Source organism: Dendropsophus ebraccatus, chromosome 13, assembly GCF_027789765.1.
Source record: "Dendropsophus ebraccatus isolate aDenEbr1 chromosome 13, aDenEbr1.pat, whole genome shotgun sequence".
NCBI classification, from domain to species: Eukaryota; Metazoa; Chordata; class Amphibia; order Anura; family Hylidae; genus Dendropsophus; species Dendropsophus ebraccatus.
The window spans coordinates 73034323-73053000 of NC_091466.1; the positions used below are offsets into that span (position 1 = coordinate 73034323).

General features: G+C 42.1%; 1 protein-coding gene across 7 annotated transcripts in view; it reads left to right on the top strand.

Annotated features, from left to right (window-relative positions):
• Positions 1-18678, top strand: part of RGS6 (regulator of G protein signaling 6) — a 290618-nt gene that overhangs the window by 46689 nt on the left and 225251 nt on the right. For 2 of the 7 annotated variants that reach the window (XM_069949178.1, XM_069949179.1), the window contains exon 2: positions 253-301. The exons of 4 other annotated variants lie outside the window; for them this stretch is intronic. The gene's annotated coding sequence lies outside the window, so the exon portion shown is untranslated. Of the gene's footprint in view, positions 1-252; positions 302-6484; positions 6680-18678 lie in introns of those variants that run through there. One more of the 7 variants, XM_069949177.1, reaches the window with a different exon arrangement.

Below are 18678 nucleotides of genomic sequence, written 5' to 3' on the forward strand. Positions count from 1 at the left end.
CAGCAGCTGAAAAGTACTGGAAGACTGGAGATTTTTTTTTATACAAGTAAATTACAAATATATATAACTTTCTGAAAACAGCTGTTTAAAAAAAAATTCCCGGGGGTACTCCTTTTTAATATTTATTTTTTTATGTTAAGCTAAATTAGAACAACATTACGTGATCCAGTTCAATAATATATGTAAGAAGACAATATATATAGATGATCAATTTTCAGAAATAGAAGAATCTTTTATCATTGATTGTTTCAGGTCTTTATAATTGGCAATTATCACTTCAAACACTGGGGAACACTAATTGGTGAGTATAAATAGGCCGTTCTTTGTGCCCTAGAGCCTATAGTATTGACCGCCATAGCCGGAACAGACTGAGGCTCCCTTCAGTAATCCCTCTATGATGACTGTCATTTATTTAAAACATGATAAATGCGTCTAAGGCTTCACACAATGTATACGTGTGCACATTTTTGAGCATAATACAGGCATATTACGCTTCATAATACATGAGTTTTACATCCCCAGTGTGTCACCCATTGAATTACATAGGTGTGGGAGCAATAAAATGAAGCGGCCTGTCACTTCTTTGCTGTACAATCTATTGCGTTATAAAGAAACAGGCTAAAAACAATGCATAAAATATGCTGAAAATACAAAAAAAAAAAACACATGCAAAATCAAAAATGTGGGGAAAATACACATTACAGGAGAGATTCTTGTCAAAATACATGTATTCCTGAGCTTCCTTTTCATGAACATACCCTTATACGTGTATCCTGTGGGCCCATAACGTATCTGGACTTGTATTAGAGACTCCACAGCATCACAGGGATTAGAAACAGCTACTTTTGTGCAAAAGCAGCACCTCCCCATTCACTTCAAAAATCAGTTTGAGAGCTTTGCTCTCTGCCTCGCCCCTCCATTCTGAGATTGTTGATGTAAACAAGTCCCTGGCAGGCTGTATCTGCAACTTTGTAGCTTCTTTTTTATGCTGGGAGGCTTAATCTAAGGTCAAGTAGCTGATGAACTCACTGCATTACAAAGTTGTTACAAAGTTGCAGATAGGGACTTGTTTACATTAGCTGTCTCAGAAGGGAGGTTCTGATGCGGGCGCACGCTGATGCGTCCGCATCAGAACCGTGCGGCCGGAAAGATCATCCGGGCAGAGACCGGCCGTTCTGTGACCCGGCCGGGTCACGGAACGGCTGGTCTCATACGTAGTGTGAACATAGCCTTAGGCTGGATTCACACTGCACTTTTGCTGTCTAACGGATCCATTTAAGGTTTTAAAAAAAAAAATTGGAAGCATTTGTGTGCATCCGTTTAGATCAGTTTTTCCATTGAACTTCATTAGAAAAATGGATCAAATTTTTTTTAAATATTATTATTCTGTTACGTGTGTATTATAGCTACGTGCCGCATAAATGTGTTCTGTCCTATGCTGTCATGGTCACAGACTACAATCTGACTTCGTTTTGTTTGCATTATTCCTGCACAATGATATCATGATGGAGATTATCCTCATACTATGACATCACTGTATAATTCCTCTGCTATAATAGTAACACTGAAAATATTATCCCCCCCTGTACTGTGACATCACTGTGTGTATTATCCCCCCTGTACTGTGACATCACTGTGTATTATCCCCCCTGTACTGTGACATCACTGTGTATATTATTCCTGTACTGTGACATCACTGTGTATATTATCCCTGTACTGTGACATCACTGTGTGTATTATCCCCATACTGTGACATCACTGTGTGTATTATATCCCCTGTACTGTGACATCACTGTGTGTATTATCCCCCCTGTACTGTGACATCACTGTGTGTATTATCCCCCCTTTACTGTGACATCACTGTGTGTATTATATCCCCTGTACTGTGACATCACTGTGTATTATTCCTGTACTGTGACATCACTGTGTATATTATCCCTGTACTGTGACATCACTGTGTGTATTATCCCCGTACTGTGACATCACTGTGTGTATTATATCCCCTGTACTGTGACATCACTGTGTACTATCACTGTACTGTGACATCACTGTGTGTATTATCCCTGTACTGTGACATCACTGTGTGTATTATCCCTGTACTGTGACATCACTGTGTGTATTATCCCTGTACTGTGACATCACTGTGTGTATTATCCCCCCTGTACTGTGACATCACTGTGTGTATTATCCCTGTACTGTGACATCACTGTGTATTATCCCTGCACTGTGACATCACTGTGTGTATTATCCCTGTACTGTGACATCACTGTGTGTATTATCCCTCCTGTACTGTGACATCACTGTGTGTATTATCCCTCCTGTACTGTGACATCACTGTGTGTATTATCCCCGTACTGTGACATCACTGTGTGTATTATCCCTGTACTGTGACATCATAGTTACATAGTTACATAGTTAATACGGTTGAAAAAAGACACATGTCCATCAAGTTCAACCAAGGAGGGGATGGATACAGGGAAGGGGGAGGGGTGATATGTTCTATACATATGCATCTATATTATTTTGGTCTAAGAACTTGTCTAGGCCGGTTTTGAAGCCCTCTACTGTTTTTGCTGTGACCAGATCCTGTGGTAGACTGTTCCACAGATTCACAGTTCTCATGGTAAAGAAGGCTTGTCGCCTCCGGAGTTTGAACCTTTTTTTTCTCCAGGCGGAGGCAGTGCCCTCTTGTCCTTTGAGGGGGTTTTACCTGGAACATCTTTTCCCCATATCTCTTGTAGGGGCCATTTATATATTTAAATAAGTTAATCATATCTCCCCTTAAACGTCTCTTCTCCAGACTAAACAAATGTAATTCTTTTAATCTCTCCTCATAACTAAGATGCTCCATTCCCCTTATTAGTTTAGTTGCCCGTCTTTGTACCCTCTCCAGCTCTAGAACATCCTTTTTATGAATCGGGTTCCAAAACAGGACGGCATACTCCAGATAAGGCCGCACCAAAGCTTTATAAAGCGGTAATATTATATCCCTGTCCCGAGAGTCCATGCCTGTTTTAATGCATGACAATATCCTGCTGGCCTTAGAAGCAGCTGACTGACATTGTGTGCTGTTCTGTAGTCTATTATCTACAAGTATACCCAGATCCTTCTCCATCAGTGACTCTCCCAGAGTAACTCCCCCCAGGACATATGATGCATGCGGGTTATTAGTACCCAGGTGCATAACTTTACATTTATCCACATTGAACCTCATTTGCCAAGTGGACGCCCAAACACTCAGAGTGTCTAAGTCATCCTGTAACATCTGCACATCCTCCATAGACTGTACTGTACTACAAAGCTTGGTGTCCTCTGCAAAGATAGAAACATTGCTGTTAATTCCATTCTCAATATCATTAATAAACAAGTTAAACAGAAGAGGGCCCAGTACTGACCCTTGGGGTACCCCACTTATTACCGGGGACCATTCGGAGTAGGAATCATTGACCACCACTCTCTGGGTACGATTATTAAGCCAGTTTTCAATCCAGTTACACATTAAATTTTCCAAACCAATAGACTTTAACTTACCCATCAGACGTCCATGAGGAACTGTGTCAAACGCTTTTGCAAAATCCAGGTACACTATATCCACAGCCGCGCCGCCATCCAGGCTTCTACTTACCTCTTCATAGAAACATATTAGGTTGGTTTGACAGCTTCTGTCCTTAGTAAAACCATGCTGGTTATCACTTATAATACTATTAGCCACTACATACTCCTGGATGTAGTCCCTTATAAGCCCCTCAAATAGTTTCCCCACAATGGACGTTAAGCTTACGGGTCTATAGTTACCTGGGGAAGTTCGAGAGCCCTTTTTGAAGATCGGCATTACATTTGCCTTACGCCAGTCCCTCGGCACAATACCAGTAAGCAAAGAATCACGGAATATTTCATACAAGGGTAGTGAAATTACAGAACTGAGTTCCCTAAGAACTCTGGGGTGCAATCCATCAGGCCCTGGAGCTTTGGTTACATTGAGTTTATTTAATTTATCTTGGACCATATCTATAGTAAACCAGTTCAGTACATTACATGTGTTAGCAGCACTGGCCCCGCCCACCTCAGTACTGGCCCCACCCACCACAGCTCCATCCTCTTTTGTATATACAGAACTGAAGAACCCATTAAGTAACTCAGCTTTCTCCTGATCCCCAGTTATTAATTCCCCGTCGCCATTATTTAGGGGTCCTACATGCTCTGACCTTGGTTTTTTTGCATTAATATATTTGAAGAATTTTTTGGGGTTTCTTTTGCTTTCTATAGCTACCTGCCTTTCATTGTGAATTTTTGCTGCTTTTATTACATTTTTACAGGTTTTGTTGACTTCTTTGTAATGTTTAAATGCTACAGCGGACCCCTCTGTGTGTATTATCCCTCCTGTACTGTGACATCACTGTGTGTATTATCCCTGTACTGTGACATCACTGTGTGTATTATATCCCCTGTACTGTGACATCACTGTATGTATATCCCCTGTACTGTGACATCACTGTGTATTATCCCCTCTGTACTGTGACATCACTGTGTATTATCCCCTCTGTACTGTGACATCACTGTGTGTATTATCCCTGTACTGTGACATCACTGTGTGTATTATCCCCCCTGTACTGTGACATCACTGTGTGTATTATATCCCCTGTACTGTGACATCACTGTATGTATATCCCCTGTACTGTGACATCACTGTGTATTATCCCCTCTGTACTGTGACATCACTGTGTGTATTATCCCTGTACTGTGACATCACTGTGTGTATTATCCCTCCTGTACTGTGACATCACTGATGGCAACAACGGCCGTACTTTTACGTAGTGTGAACATAGCCTAAAAAGGATTGTGAAAAGTTGCAAACAAAAGTTGAAGCTAAAATTATAATAATTTATAAAAAAAAATAAAAAAAATAATCCATCAAACCAGCATGCGTTCTTTATAAATATTATCCCCGTACTGTGACATCACTGTGTGTATTATATCCCCTGTACTGTGACATCACTGTGTACTATCACTGTACTGTGACATCACTGTGTGTATTATCCCTGTACTGTGACATCACTGTGTGTATTATCCCTGTACTGTGTCATCACTGTGTGTATTATCCCTGTACTGTGACATCACTGTGTGTATTATCCCCCCCCTGTACTGTGACATCACTGTGTGTATTATCCCCCCCCTGTACTGTGACATCACTGTGTGTATTATCCCCCCTGTACTGTGACATCACTGTGTGTATTATCCCCCCTGTACTGTGACATCACTGTGTGTATTATCCCTGTACTGTGACATCACTGTGTATTATCCCTGTACTGTGACATCACTGTGTGTATTATCCCTGTACTGTGACATCACTGTGTGTATTATCCCTGTACTGTGACATCACTGTGTGTATTATCCCCCCTGTACTGTGACATCACTGTGTGTATTATCCCCCCTGTACTGTGACATCACTGTGTGTATTATCCCCCCTGTACTGTGACATCACTGTGTGTATTATCCCTGTACTGTGACATCACTGTGTATTATCCCTGCACTGTGACATCACTGTGTGTATTATCCCTGTACTGTGACATCACTGTGTGTATTATCCCTCCTGTACTGTGACATCACTGTGTGTATTATCCCTGTACTGTGACATCACTGTGTGTATTATCCCCCCTGTACTGTGACATCACTGTGTGTATTATATCCCCTGTACTGTGACATCACTGTATGTATATCCCCTGTACTGTGACATCACTGTGTATTATCCCCTCTGTACTGTGACATCACTGTGTGTATTATCCCTGTACTGTGACATCACTGTGTGTATTATCCCCCCTGTACTGTGACATCACTGTGTGTATTATATCCCCTGTACTGTGACATCACTGTATGTATATCCCCTGTACTGTGACATCACTGTGTGTATTATCCCTGTACTGTGACATCACTGTGTATTATCCCTGTACTGTGACATCACTGTGTGTATTATCCCTCCTGTACTGTGACATCACTGATGGCAACAACGGCCGTACTTTTACGTAGTGTGAACATAGCCTAAAAAGGATTGTGAAAAGTTGCAAACAAAAGTTGAAGCTAGAATTATAATAATTTATAAAAAAAAAAAAAAAAAAAAAAAAAATCCATCAAACCAGCATGCGTTCTTTATAAATATGGAACTATAAAAGAAATTTAAAAAGGTAAAAAAAATAACCGAAAGTAAGTTTCTTAACGTGGTCTAGGCTGTTTGTGTAAAAAAATGTAGCAGGCTTACCAAAAACTTGTGTAAATTTATCATTTGTAATTATTTTTTTTTTACTATTTACAGTATATACTGTAGCTATGGTTAAGCAGCTTTTTTGTAGTATTGGTTGGTGCCAAGTTTATCCAGCAGGGGGTGCTCCGGCTACTGCAGCATCCTCCTAAAAGAAGGAGGAGGAGGAGGAGGTGGGAAGCAGCTTGTCCTGTTTATTCCCATCCATCCTCAGCAGCTCTTGTGCACGCATAGGGATGGACCTGTCTCCGGGGGACCCTCAGGCTGCCTTCCCACCACACTCCTTGGACTGAGCAGGTACTGGGGCTGCCCCCCAAGTGTCATTGGAACCATGCACCGAGCTTCCATCAGCCTGTGATAGAGAAAAGAGCGAAAGCAGAGGAAGCAGCTGGAGGAGGAGGAGAAGCGGATTCTCTGGTTGCTAAGGTAATCCCAGCTGGGTTACAATGTATCACACCCCAGGATCACAGCTCCATCATATTGTATGCCTTCCCTGGCTGAAGCACCGTAGTGATCATCTATATACCCCTGCCATCATGCATCTATGTACACCCCCTTTCTCCATCAACAACACTAAAGCGCAGACACAACCAAATCATAGATATTATGGCAGCCACCGAGATGCCAGGAGGGGGTGCTGCTTGTGTTGGAATTTGTGTAGTGTTGGGGTATGGCACTGCTGCTTTGTCTTGTTGGTGGAGGGGGGGGGGGGGGGGAGTGATTACACTGTCTGCCATTGATGCATGTTGTAAGTCAGCCTGCAATCATAGGTTGTGTTCATCTAGTGTCATCCTGGAATTTCACAGCATTCCGTTTTATGTGTGTCAGATCCCGGATTGCATTCTATGGGGATCGAGATCATGGAGAAGGTTTTGGGGGTGGGGGAGGCTTAGTGTGTAGTAAGCCATGTATAGAGATTCTAATATAGTAAGAAAAGGCGAACAGTGATGGGTCGTCCTTTACGGTGACTTGTTGTGACTTATTACCCACCTGTGACTTTATATTGTTACATATCAACAAGATCCTCTTATTTATACATTGGATACATTGTTACAATTGTTCTTGTTACATTTGAAACATCTGGACAGTTATTTGTCAGTTATGGGTTAAAAAAAAAAAAAAAAAGAAAACTGACAACCTGTGCCGAAGTACTCTAGCGCCATGTTGTAAGCAACTCTTTATTATCAATGATTTGAGTTTGGTTGTAAAAAGTGCTCAGAGACAGCGGTCTATCGGCAGTATCACGCACATACGTTACCCGGCCAGATGACATTGATCCCATATTTTCCTTGGACCCCTCTTGTTGTTACGCGACTATATTTTATAGGCTGTAACCAGCTGGGTTTGGGCAGAACCAATGACGGTGACGGATTCTCTAGCTGATGCTCTATATTCCATGGTTGACCTGTTTAAAAATCGTGTCGTGTCCTTGAAATGGGAGATTATTATAGCTGTTCAGTTGTATAGTTAATATATTTATCTGTGTGTGTGGATTAGGATTAATGTGTGTGTGTTTTTTTTTTTTTTTTTTTTTTTTTTTTTTTTTAGATGAGCATAACGCATTACTAAAGGACATAATACTATAATGTATTTTAATATTTATGCTTGCTTTGCGTTGGCCTGGTTTAAGAGATGCAATTTTAATGTATTTGTAGTGTTGGGAATATTTTTTTTGCTGTGATATTACATGCAGATTATGGGTTTTTGTTAAGATGCTTCCAACTCTTTGTGTGATTTTTGTTTTATTTTGGCCTGAGCCGTCTACTTGTTTCTTACTCGTATCTCTTTCTGGGTCTTATTTCGTTCTTGATTTAAGGCTGCGTTTTCTTCTTGATTTAGTTGAAGGGGAACTCCGATCAAACAAAAATTCTGATGGGGTGAATATAATAGTGCAGGGATGGGGAACCTTCGGCCCTCCAGCTTTTGCAAAACTACAATTCCCACTATGCCTGGACAGCCAAAGCGAAGTAGTAACTGTGGTTTTGCAACAGCTGGAGGGCTGGAGGTTTCCAATGGCTGTAATAAACTATCTATACTTACCTGTCTCGGTGCACCCGGAGCACAGCTTCACCAGCTTTCTGACAGCTGCATCTCCTGTTTTACCCGGCTTCCTGCATTTTCACGTCCCACCGGGAAGTCGGCCAGTCATGTGACGTAGCAGGAGCGAGAGACGTAGAAGGCTGGTGTCTGTCAGAGAACTAGTGACTGCATTGTGAAGGCACGGGGATAGGTAAGTATAGATTGTTCCCCCGCCCACTTCCTGCATCGGATTTGGCTGACGTTCTCTTTTGTAGTTTAGTAGAATATTTTACATAGTACTTTAAGTGGGTTTTGCAAGATTATTTTATTGTTTGCCTATAGTCAGGATAGGCCATCAGTATCTGATCTGCAGGGGGGTGTAGATGCCTGACATCAGCTGCGGTGCCCACATAATAGAAGCAGACTGCTTTGTACATATAGTGACCGAGCAGCCACCCCTCTCCCCATCACTTATATATGAGCTGAGCTGCAGTAACCCAACATGGCCACTACGCACAGTACGGCGCTGTCCAGCCATGTTCACTGTGTATACAGATGTCAATTTGTCAATGAGCTAAATGGCAGATGTTGAAGACCTAACCTGAAAGATAAGCTATTGATGATGTCCCAGAAAACCCTTTTTAAAGTGGTTTTGCACTGGTTTTCTGTAAAAGTTTGTTCAGACTTTCCTCAGACTTTTACATTGGGCAGCACTTAAAGGGCTTATCCAGCGCTACAAAAACATGGCCACTTTCCCCCCTCTCTTGTCTCTGCATTGGGTGGGGTTTCAAACTCGATTCCCTTGAAGTAAATGGAGCTTAATTGCAAACCACTCCTTAACTGGAGACAACAGTAGGGGGAAAAGTGGCCATGTTTTTGTATAACCCCTTTAAACTACAAGTTCCCGAATGCACCTACCTTTCCTGTTTCATCTGTACCCCCTGCCTCATAATAGGGGAGGAAAGATCACATGACCTGCATTGTTTTATTCAACTGGAATTGTAGCCACTGGAAGAAAGATCACAATGGCCTTTTATATGAGCCCTGATAATCCATAAATCTGTAGTCTTGGTAGACAGTTCTAGTGCTGATCTAGTCCAATGTACCTGTATGGCCTATTACTTTGCTGCTGTAGCATCCAGATGTCTACCTTCCCTTTCACAGCATTACTTGCAGTTAACCGGAGAAGCTCTAACTGTTGTCGCATGACAGTCTGAAGTAGGGGGCACTATATTGGTATTAATTGTCTGTAGTCATATTTCTGATCATATATGCCCTTGTTAGCGATGGATGACCAAAGCTTCTGAACCCGTTTAGAGTTAGATGCCTTGAGTACCGCATTTAAAGGGAACCTGTCGCCAAGACAATGCTATCTAATCTATCACCGTCATGTTATAGAGCAGGAAAAGCTGAGAAGATTGATATATAACTTTATGGGAAAGGATTCAGTATAACTTGTTACATGTTGATTTAAATTCCTGCTTATTATGTGATAAGGAGTCCAGTGGGCGGAGTCACTCAAGGACTGGACTCTTTAGCTTGGAAACATTAATTTCTTACAAGTTATACTGAATCTTTTCCCACAATGATATATATCAATCCGCTCAGCTCCTTCTGCTCTATAACATGATGGTGATAGATTAGGTAACATATTCATGGTGACTGGTTCCCTTTAAGGGCATAATATGGACCTATTCAATTGAATGGCCCCATAGGTGTTGGGACAATGACCACAAACAGGCAAGCCATTCTATTGGCTGTAGTTGTGCGGCAGAGATCCACCCAGTGCAAATATGGATGGTTACGTTGGTTTGAATCAGGCCTTATAGCGTTATCATGCTTTGCTAGGTTTGTACTATATATCTAGAGCGGACGGCTATCGATTGAGCATATGCAAATAATTCCCTTTTTAGATGTCAGGAAGGAGGAAATTTACTTCCTAGCAAATGTTTATTCACCTCTGCCTTCCCCAGGTTCCATTATCAATCTGAGCGAATGTGTGCGTCCTATGCAGTCATTATATGCTTGGTTATATTTTTGTATTAACAGCTCCTGTAAGCTTATTGTGTCTCCATTGTGTGATGAAAACAAACCCAGCGCTCAGAGTTTAGCATTTAAATGGAAATGTATAATGAATGTAATTGTGTTTTTCTTTTTTTTTCCCAGTGCACTGATGCGTCCCTGGGAAGATCTATTTCCCCAGTGCATACAATTTTTATATGTCTTGGTGTTATTTATAATGCCGATTCTCTCTTTTATAACAAAAAATAAAAAAATACTGTGTTCTACTTTTTATGTGCAGTAAAATTCAGAGGCAGGACAGTAATTTATCTGACTTAATACATTAACTGGGAATTTGTACAACTTCCCACAAACTATAAGAAAGATTGGGCTTTTAAAGGGGTAGTTCCCCCAAATTTGTTTTTCTTTCAACTGGTGCCAAAAAGTGTCAGAGATTTGTAATTTACTTCTGTTAAAAAATTTCCAGTCTTCCTGTACTTATCAGCAGCTGTATGTCCTGCAGGAAGTGGTGTATTCCTTCAAGTCTCACACAGTGCTCTCTGCTGCCACCTCTGTCCATGTCAGGAACTGCTTACGACTCATGACCTGCGGGATTTTTTTTACGTGACAGACCATAGGCGGTATAACGTCGTCACATATGGCGGAAGTCAGCATTAAAGGGGTTATCCGGGATTAAAAAATGCACAAATAATTTTTTTGCAAAAACCCCCTCCTTCAGGTATTACAATTCAACTCCATTAATTTCAATGCAAATGAGCTACAAAATCCCACACCAAGACTGGAGACAAGTGGGGATGTTTTGGGAGGAATACTGCCATGTTTTTCTAAGCCTGGACAACCCCTTTAATTTTCACATTTAGAGCAAGAGAGTCGAACAGTTTTTTGCATGGGCGCATCAGGCACCCATATTGATGTAACCATACTAATGTCAAGTATTTCCAGTTGGATCCATCAATAATGGTCAATACAGGGACCGACAACTAAAAGGACATTACTTTCTGCATTATTTATGTTGTCACATTGATGCATTATCCCTGTACTGTGATGTCACGTGTATTATACAGTACTAGCATATTACATTATCATGCTGTGATGTCACGTGTATTATACAGTACTAGCATATGATGTCATCATGCTGTGATGTCACGTGTATTATACACTACTAGCATATGATGTCATCATGCTGTGATGTCACGCGTATTATACACTACTAGCATATGATGTCATCATGCTGTGATGTCACGCGTATTATACACTACTAGCATATGATGTCATCATGCTGTGATGTCACGCGTATTATACACTACTAGCATATGATGTCATCATGCTGTGATGTCACGCGTATTATACACTACTAGCATATGATGTCATCATGCTGTGATGTCACGCGTATTATACACTACTAGCATATGATGTCATCATGCTGTGATGTCACGCGTATTATACACTACTAGCATATGATGTCATCATGCTGTGATGTCACGCGTATTATACACTACTAGCATATGATGTCATCATGCTGTGATGTCACGCGTATTATACACTACTAGCATATGATGTCATCATGCTGTGATGTCACGCGTATTATACACTACTAGCATATGATGTCATCATGCTGTGATGTCACGCGTATTATACACTACTAGCATCTCAGTTCATCGTGCTATATTTCTGTATGCGACATCACTGTATCTTATCCCTGCCATGAGACATCACTGTGTGCATTATCCCTGCCATGCGACATCACTGTGTGCATTATCCCTGCCATGCCACAACACTGTGTGCATTATCCCTGCCATGCCACAACACTGTGTGCATTCTCCCTGCCATGCGATCAGCATTTGAATCCTGCTTTCTGACTGCTCCATGGGGAAGGTGGTGACAGCCCGAGTCCCACCTGGAAAACATGGATACAGCCTGGGTCATAGGCTGTATCCCTGTTTCAAGGTGGGACTTGGGCTGTCACCACCTTCCCCATGGACTGGGAAGACATGCTGATGGTTTGGGTTTGTATGAACCAGAACCTCGTCCCGGATCCCCAACTGTGACATCACTGTGTGCACTACCTCTTTGCATTGTCCACACTTATTGCTAAAGGTGGTCTTACCCCTATGGGGCCCCATGGCACTGCTTTTATGTATACATGAAAGAATGCTTAGGAACCGTCTCTCTCCCCCCATTCATTGCTGTCTTGCAGAAGGGAGGCGGCAACCTTTCAAGGCATAAAAACCAGAGCCTATAGCTGTTGTCACTTTCCACTCTGTATTACCCAGCGGGGGATCACATTACACATTTATGTGTCAGGCCTCCATAGCTTACTATACAGTTATCCCATAAACTTATCCTCTAAAAGCAACATCTTCAGCCCATGATCAATCCCTCAGAATCCAATGCATGTAAATAAATAATTGTTCAATTAACAGTCAAGTAAATAATTGATTTATTGATGCAAGTGAAGAGCGCTATGGATTATTCTGCATGCTAAGGTATACAGGACTCTAGTGAGTAATATTGCATCTTAGGTAGCTAAAGCTTTTTCCCCTGTGCTCTCTGTCTCTGCTCTCTGTCATATTACCTATCAACCACAAGTCGTAATTATATTTCTGTGTCAGCGTCAATCTGAAATTGGAAATGTATGATGGATTATCAGTGATGGGAGCAAAACACTCTGCCTCTGTTTGTAAGGCCTGGGGCAATTGGCTCTTGTCTTCTGCTGCATGGGAGGCGAGCTAAGGCTTAGTGCTATTAGAAATCCCAGCAAGTAGTTTAGTTGATCAAATTAGAAGCTAAATTGATAATAAATTTAGCCTAAATGTTGCCCCTTAAAAGTGCACTTTACCTGCAGCCTAAAAGCGTGCTGTTTTTGTCCTCAAAAATGTTATGTTACCAAAAAATGTTTACATTCACGGCTGCTGGGTGTAAGGGGCGGTGGCTGTGGCGTTATGGTCCCTTTACATGAAGCAATAATCCTCCCAATCGATCGTTTAACAACTTTGAAGCAACAATTTTTTGTTTTTATAACGATCAGCGTTTGGACGAATAAATCGTTAGAAAAATCGTTATTGCGATCATTTTTAAGATCACTTCAGCCCATCTCACAGGGTGAATCTTTGAAAGACTGTTTACACAATGCGATCTCCGGATTTTTAGCGAACGACCAACGACGATTTAAGAACATGTTGAAAGATCACAATGAACAATTTCTCGCTCGTTGCTTGATCGTTCGCTGTGTTTACACAAGTCGATTAACACTCAAATGCCATTGTTATTGCGAAAATTCAAATGATAATCGTTCCATGTAAACGCACCATTACTGTGCCACATACACGGTTTGGTTTTGGGCCACTCCAAGCAGACCCTCATTTGATCACCTGATCGGCATCGGCCTGTAGATCGCAGGGAGGTGCAGTTCATTTTTCTGCCGCACAGTTCCCGCCATTTGCGCCAAATTCTCTATCTGCAAATAGGCGTGCTTGGTGCACTGAAGGTGGACCAAGTGCACTGGTTTAGTTGAACTGGGGTAGCTGGGCCTAGTTACAAATGGAAAACTGGCACAAGTGATGGGAACCAAGTGGCGGTTTGACTGCGTCGCCAGGATCTTCACACCAGTGCCAACTAGGTTATATACAAAAAAAATTTACTGTGCACCAAGTGTTGCATTGGCTTTAACCCTTTATCCCTCTGCTATGAGGATCTGGTCTTCAATGCAGTGAACTACTAGGTTGCAACCTCTGCAAGTGGTTTTAGGTGATAGGTGGTCTATGAGACCCTGGGTCTGGCATAGACAAATCCAGATATGGGCTGAGGTGGTGTCCCCATGATTTCCTGGACTCTCTAGGGCTGCATCCATTTTCTAGGGCTGCATACATGCATGGTCATAGATTGGCAAGCAGCGCAGGTTTGTAGTCAGACTGAGGTCCAGACACAGGAGGTTTAGAAATGACTAGGGAGCAGGCACAGAGAAAGTACACCTTTCCTGAAATGAAACCTTATTGCTCATGAAGTTTGGCGAGGGGAAGGGATTTGTGGGCTTCAATATGGGTGCATGTGCCGGTCCTTTAAGAATATAAAAAAATAAAAATAAAAAAACAAGCATAAAACAATGGAGTGAAATTCTAGGTGCATTGCCCCCTGGGAAACATGAACATGCAAAAGAAGAGCCCGTGGAGCCTCATTGAAGAGTCTCGAAACACAGGACTAGCCAGATAACCCTCCGGGAAGGACCCAGCCAAGGGGCGGCTTCTGTAAGGAAACCACCAAAGCCACCATATTAAGTGGCCCTATAAGTCAATGTAATGACAAGGGAAAAACCTGATGAGGGGCAACACCCCGAAACAGCTGTATGTGGATGGATAACCTGGGCTTAGTTTTTCCCTTGTTATTACATTGATCTATAGGGCCACTTAATACGGTGGTTTTGGTGTTTTCCTTACAGGAGCCCCCCTTGGCCGGGTCCTTCCCGGAGGGATATCTGGCTAGTCCTGTGTTTTGAGACTCTTCAATGAGGCTCCACAGGCTCTTCTTTTGCATATTCAAAGTTTTAGACAGCTGGGGCATCAAGCACCATGACCTACTATGGAGGAACAGGTCCTTGGACTACATGGATGGCCTATGGAATACTATATGAATAGTCAGCTCAAGCTACTTATTGGAGTAATGGTGGATGACAGGGGGAGCCTGGCGTATGGCGGTCAGCATCACTTTAAAATTAATTTGTCAGCCATCAAGGGGGTAAACAGCTCAGACATAGTCAGGTCCATTTTCCAGTGTCTTACAATAAGGAGGAATAAGTAGATGCTGTACCTTATGAAATGATGCATCTGGGTACGTCCTGAATAAGTAGATTTATTTATTAATGTAACACAAGTACACAATACGTTCTCTTCATATTGGTTAGAAATATCTATTCTCTACATTACTGCTATTTTCTCTGTATTCTATAAATCTCCTTCACAGACCATTAGAAGATTGTGTAGAAGCAGCCAACCTCTTACAGTCATCTTCCAGATATCATTCCGCTTGAGTGTCCATTTGCCTGTATGTTCCCGTTTTATCGCTTAGATGGTGAAATCAATGATAAAGGTTCTTATTATTTGTTGACATAAAAACTTTCGCCAAAATATAAAGCTGCATGTTTCGGGGGACTAGGGTTGGCTAGAAAACTTCTCATTGTTCCCCCTAGACTATAAATTTATTAGAATAATCCACTTACTAGGACCTGCAGGTGGCTGACCATTGTGAATGGTTCTATGGTGAAGGATCAGAATGCTGGAGATAGTCCAGAAGCTCTTAGAATGGTTGTAAAGCGTAGCGCAGTGTCTGCTTTTTTCTAGATGTCACCAACATTGTACAGTTTAAAGGGGTTATTCAGCAAAAAACTTTTTCTTTCAAATCAGCTGGTATCAGAAAGTTATATAGATTTGTAATATACTTCTATTAAAAAATCTCACGTCTTCCCATACTTATTAGCTGCTTAATGCCCTGCAGGAAATGTTTTATCTTCAGTCTGGCACAGTGCTCTCTGCTGACATCTCCGGCCGAGACAGGAACTCTGTCTCGGTTTTCTATGAATCCCCATAAAAAACCTCTCCTGCTCTGGACAGTTCCTGTCTCGGCCAGAGATGTCAGCAGAGAGCACTGTGTCAGACTGAAAATAATACACCATTTCCTACATGACATACAGCAGCTAATAAGTATGGGAAGATTTGAGATTTTTTAATAGAAGTAAATTACAAATCTATATAGCTTTCTGACACCAGTTGATTTGAAAGAAAAGGAGTTTCGCTGGATAACCCCTTTAAGGCTATGTTCACACAACGTACTTATTATGATGAAACAACGGCCGTCTACACAGAGTATTGAAAAATTAAATAATTAAAATAATTGAAATGGCAATCATTTCCGGCCGTTGTGCACTGAAATCAATGCAATTTTCATTGCAACAATGGCCATTGTTGGAATCTCACTACAACAACCATTGTTTTTGAGTGCCAAACGTACATTGTTTGAACATAGCTTAAAGGGGTACTCTGGCCCGGCCATATTTTTCAGATATGGCCGGGGAGGGGGTGGTTATGGATGCTGGAGGTCACTTACCTCCCTAATTCCAGCGCCGGGTCCCGGATCGCGGCGCCCCGTACCCCTGTCCCGCGGTGGCTTCTTGGTCTGAGCTTCCGCACGAGACGTGGCATCTTCAGGCAGCTCAGCAATTCGGCGGCCATAGCGGAGTCCCGTCTTGGCCACTGAATGGCTGAGCTGTCTGGAGACGTCACGTCTCGTGCGGCAGCTCAGACCAGGAAGCGGACGGGGGTATGGAGCGCCACGATCCGGGACCCGGCGCTGGAACCAGGTAGGTAAGTGACCTCCGGAATCCATAACAACCCCCTCCCCGGCCATATCTGAAAAATACAGCTGGGCCGGAGTACCCCTTTAAAGGGGCACTCCAGAAAATAGGTTTTTTTTCTGACAGTGCTCTCTGCTGCCACCTCTGTCCATGACAAGAACTGTCCAGAGCAGGAGCAAATCCCCATAGTAAAACCTTTCCTGCTCGCCAGAATGGAAAGAATACACCACTTCCTGCAGGACATACAGCAGCTGATAAGTGGAAATGGACTTGAGATTTTTTAAAATAGAAGTGAACTGGCATATTTGAAAGAATTTTCTTTTTTTGCTGGAGTACCCCTTTAAGGGAATTACCGCAGTAATGTAGTCTTGAAATAGAGAAAGTAAATATGTTAATATAGAAATATATTACAAAGTAGGCATGAGTCATCCCAGTGTGCATAGGAAATGGATTCCTGGCGGCCGGGGAGCTGCAGCGCCTATGTGGACTCCGTTGTGCATGCACTGCCAGCCGATTCGGCAGCATAAAATTGTTGTCTCCGCTGTAAATATGAATGAAGATTTAATACGGTATGCGTGGGTGTATGGAAGCTTATTATTCCAATAATAGTAGAAATATGAAGATGTAAATTGGGAAAAGAGCAGTATCATGTATGGTAAAAGCCTTCCGCACCCTTGTAGTGAATGCATTACCAGCCTGTGGCTGATGTTACAAACAACTCTGTCTCCAATCATGGCATCTTCTTACGTTCGGGGAATATGTAATTCATTGAAAACATGGTGCCAGCAGGTATAAGGGTTCTGTTGTTGTACCAGAGACTGGGAGATTAACTGTGAAAAGCCGAATAGAAGCCTTTTCGTAGAACGCTTGTTGTAGTACACGTAGAAGGAAAATCCACACTGTATTACGCTTGGAACCCCTGCCTGCAAACTTTGTGTTAAAAATCCTGCCTGGAATCTCCACGCTGATTCCGTAGTGTGAACGGGCCCTTACATTTGAGGAATTGGAGGACAGGCACTAAGCTGTACCGTGAGCCTTTGACAATCTGAATTTGAGCTAATGTTATCTCAAATGAAATTCTCGGCACTCACCATTTCAGAATTTGCTTGTTGTGTTTATTGCATCTCAAGTGAAACAAAAAGAGTACAGGACGCGTTTTGGCTTGCGCCTTTGTCAAAGCTGCGTCCTGTACTCTTTTTGTTTCACTTGAGATGCAATAAACACGACAAGCAAATTCTTAAATGGTGAGTGCCGAGAATTTCATTTGAGATGTGGGACTTGTTCGTAGCTGCAGGCACCACCCCACACAGAGTGCCGAACCTAATTGTGCTGTGTTATAGCTTGGATACATTACCTAACAACCCCAGGCTTTTCAAAGGCGGTATGATACAACATATCCCCGACAACCTGTCTGTCTCCGGTCGCTTTACCTTCTGACTAAAGTCCATATTGCAGCTGAACTAAAAAGGAAGAAAAACAGGAGTAAAGCCCCAAAAGAAGCCTTGGCAAGCGCGTCTTACAAGGGTGTCTTGTAAAAATAAGTTGAGTTAGAGAATTCAAGTTAAAAGTTTGGTTGACAACTGTATTACATTTTGTCTTGTGGCTTTGGCTTCTATACTTGGGTTGGATTTGCAGGTGTAAATTGAAGCATATTTTAATTTTCAATGAAATAGTTGTGAAGGTAGTAGAGCATATTACACGGCTGGCTGCTTGCATTATGCAGGACCGTCGCTCTGAAGCAACCTGAGTTGATATCTTGAAATGAAGTCCTGAAGCAGACGAAGGCTCTCTGCGTGGAAGGACCAGAAATAGCATTTTTGCACCAGCACGTGTTCAACCGCTGAGCGGCTCTTATTAGAACGGCAAATTATTAATGAATTTCGTAGGTAAAGTCATAAAGTGGCCAAAAAAAAATTTGACTGTTCATATTCTAATTATAGATAACCTATGGCTGTATTCATATTTACCAGGACTCGCTAGGGCTTCATCCAACTTCAGCCATCGGTAATCAAATACTGCCCTTGGGTTTGGACGAAACCGA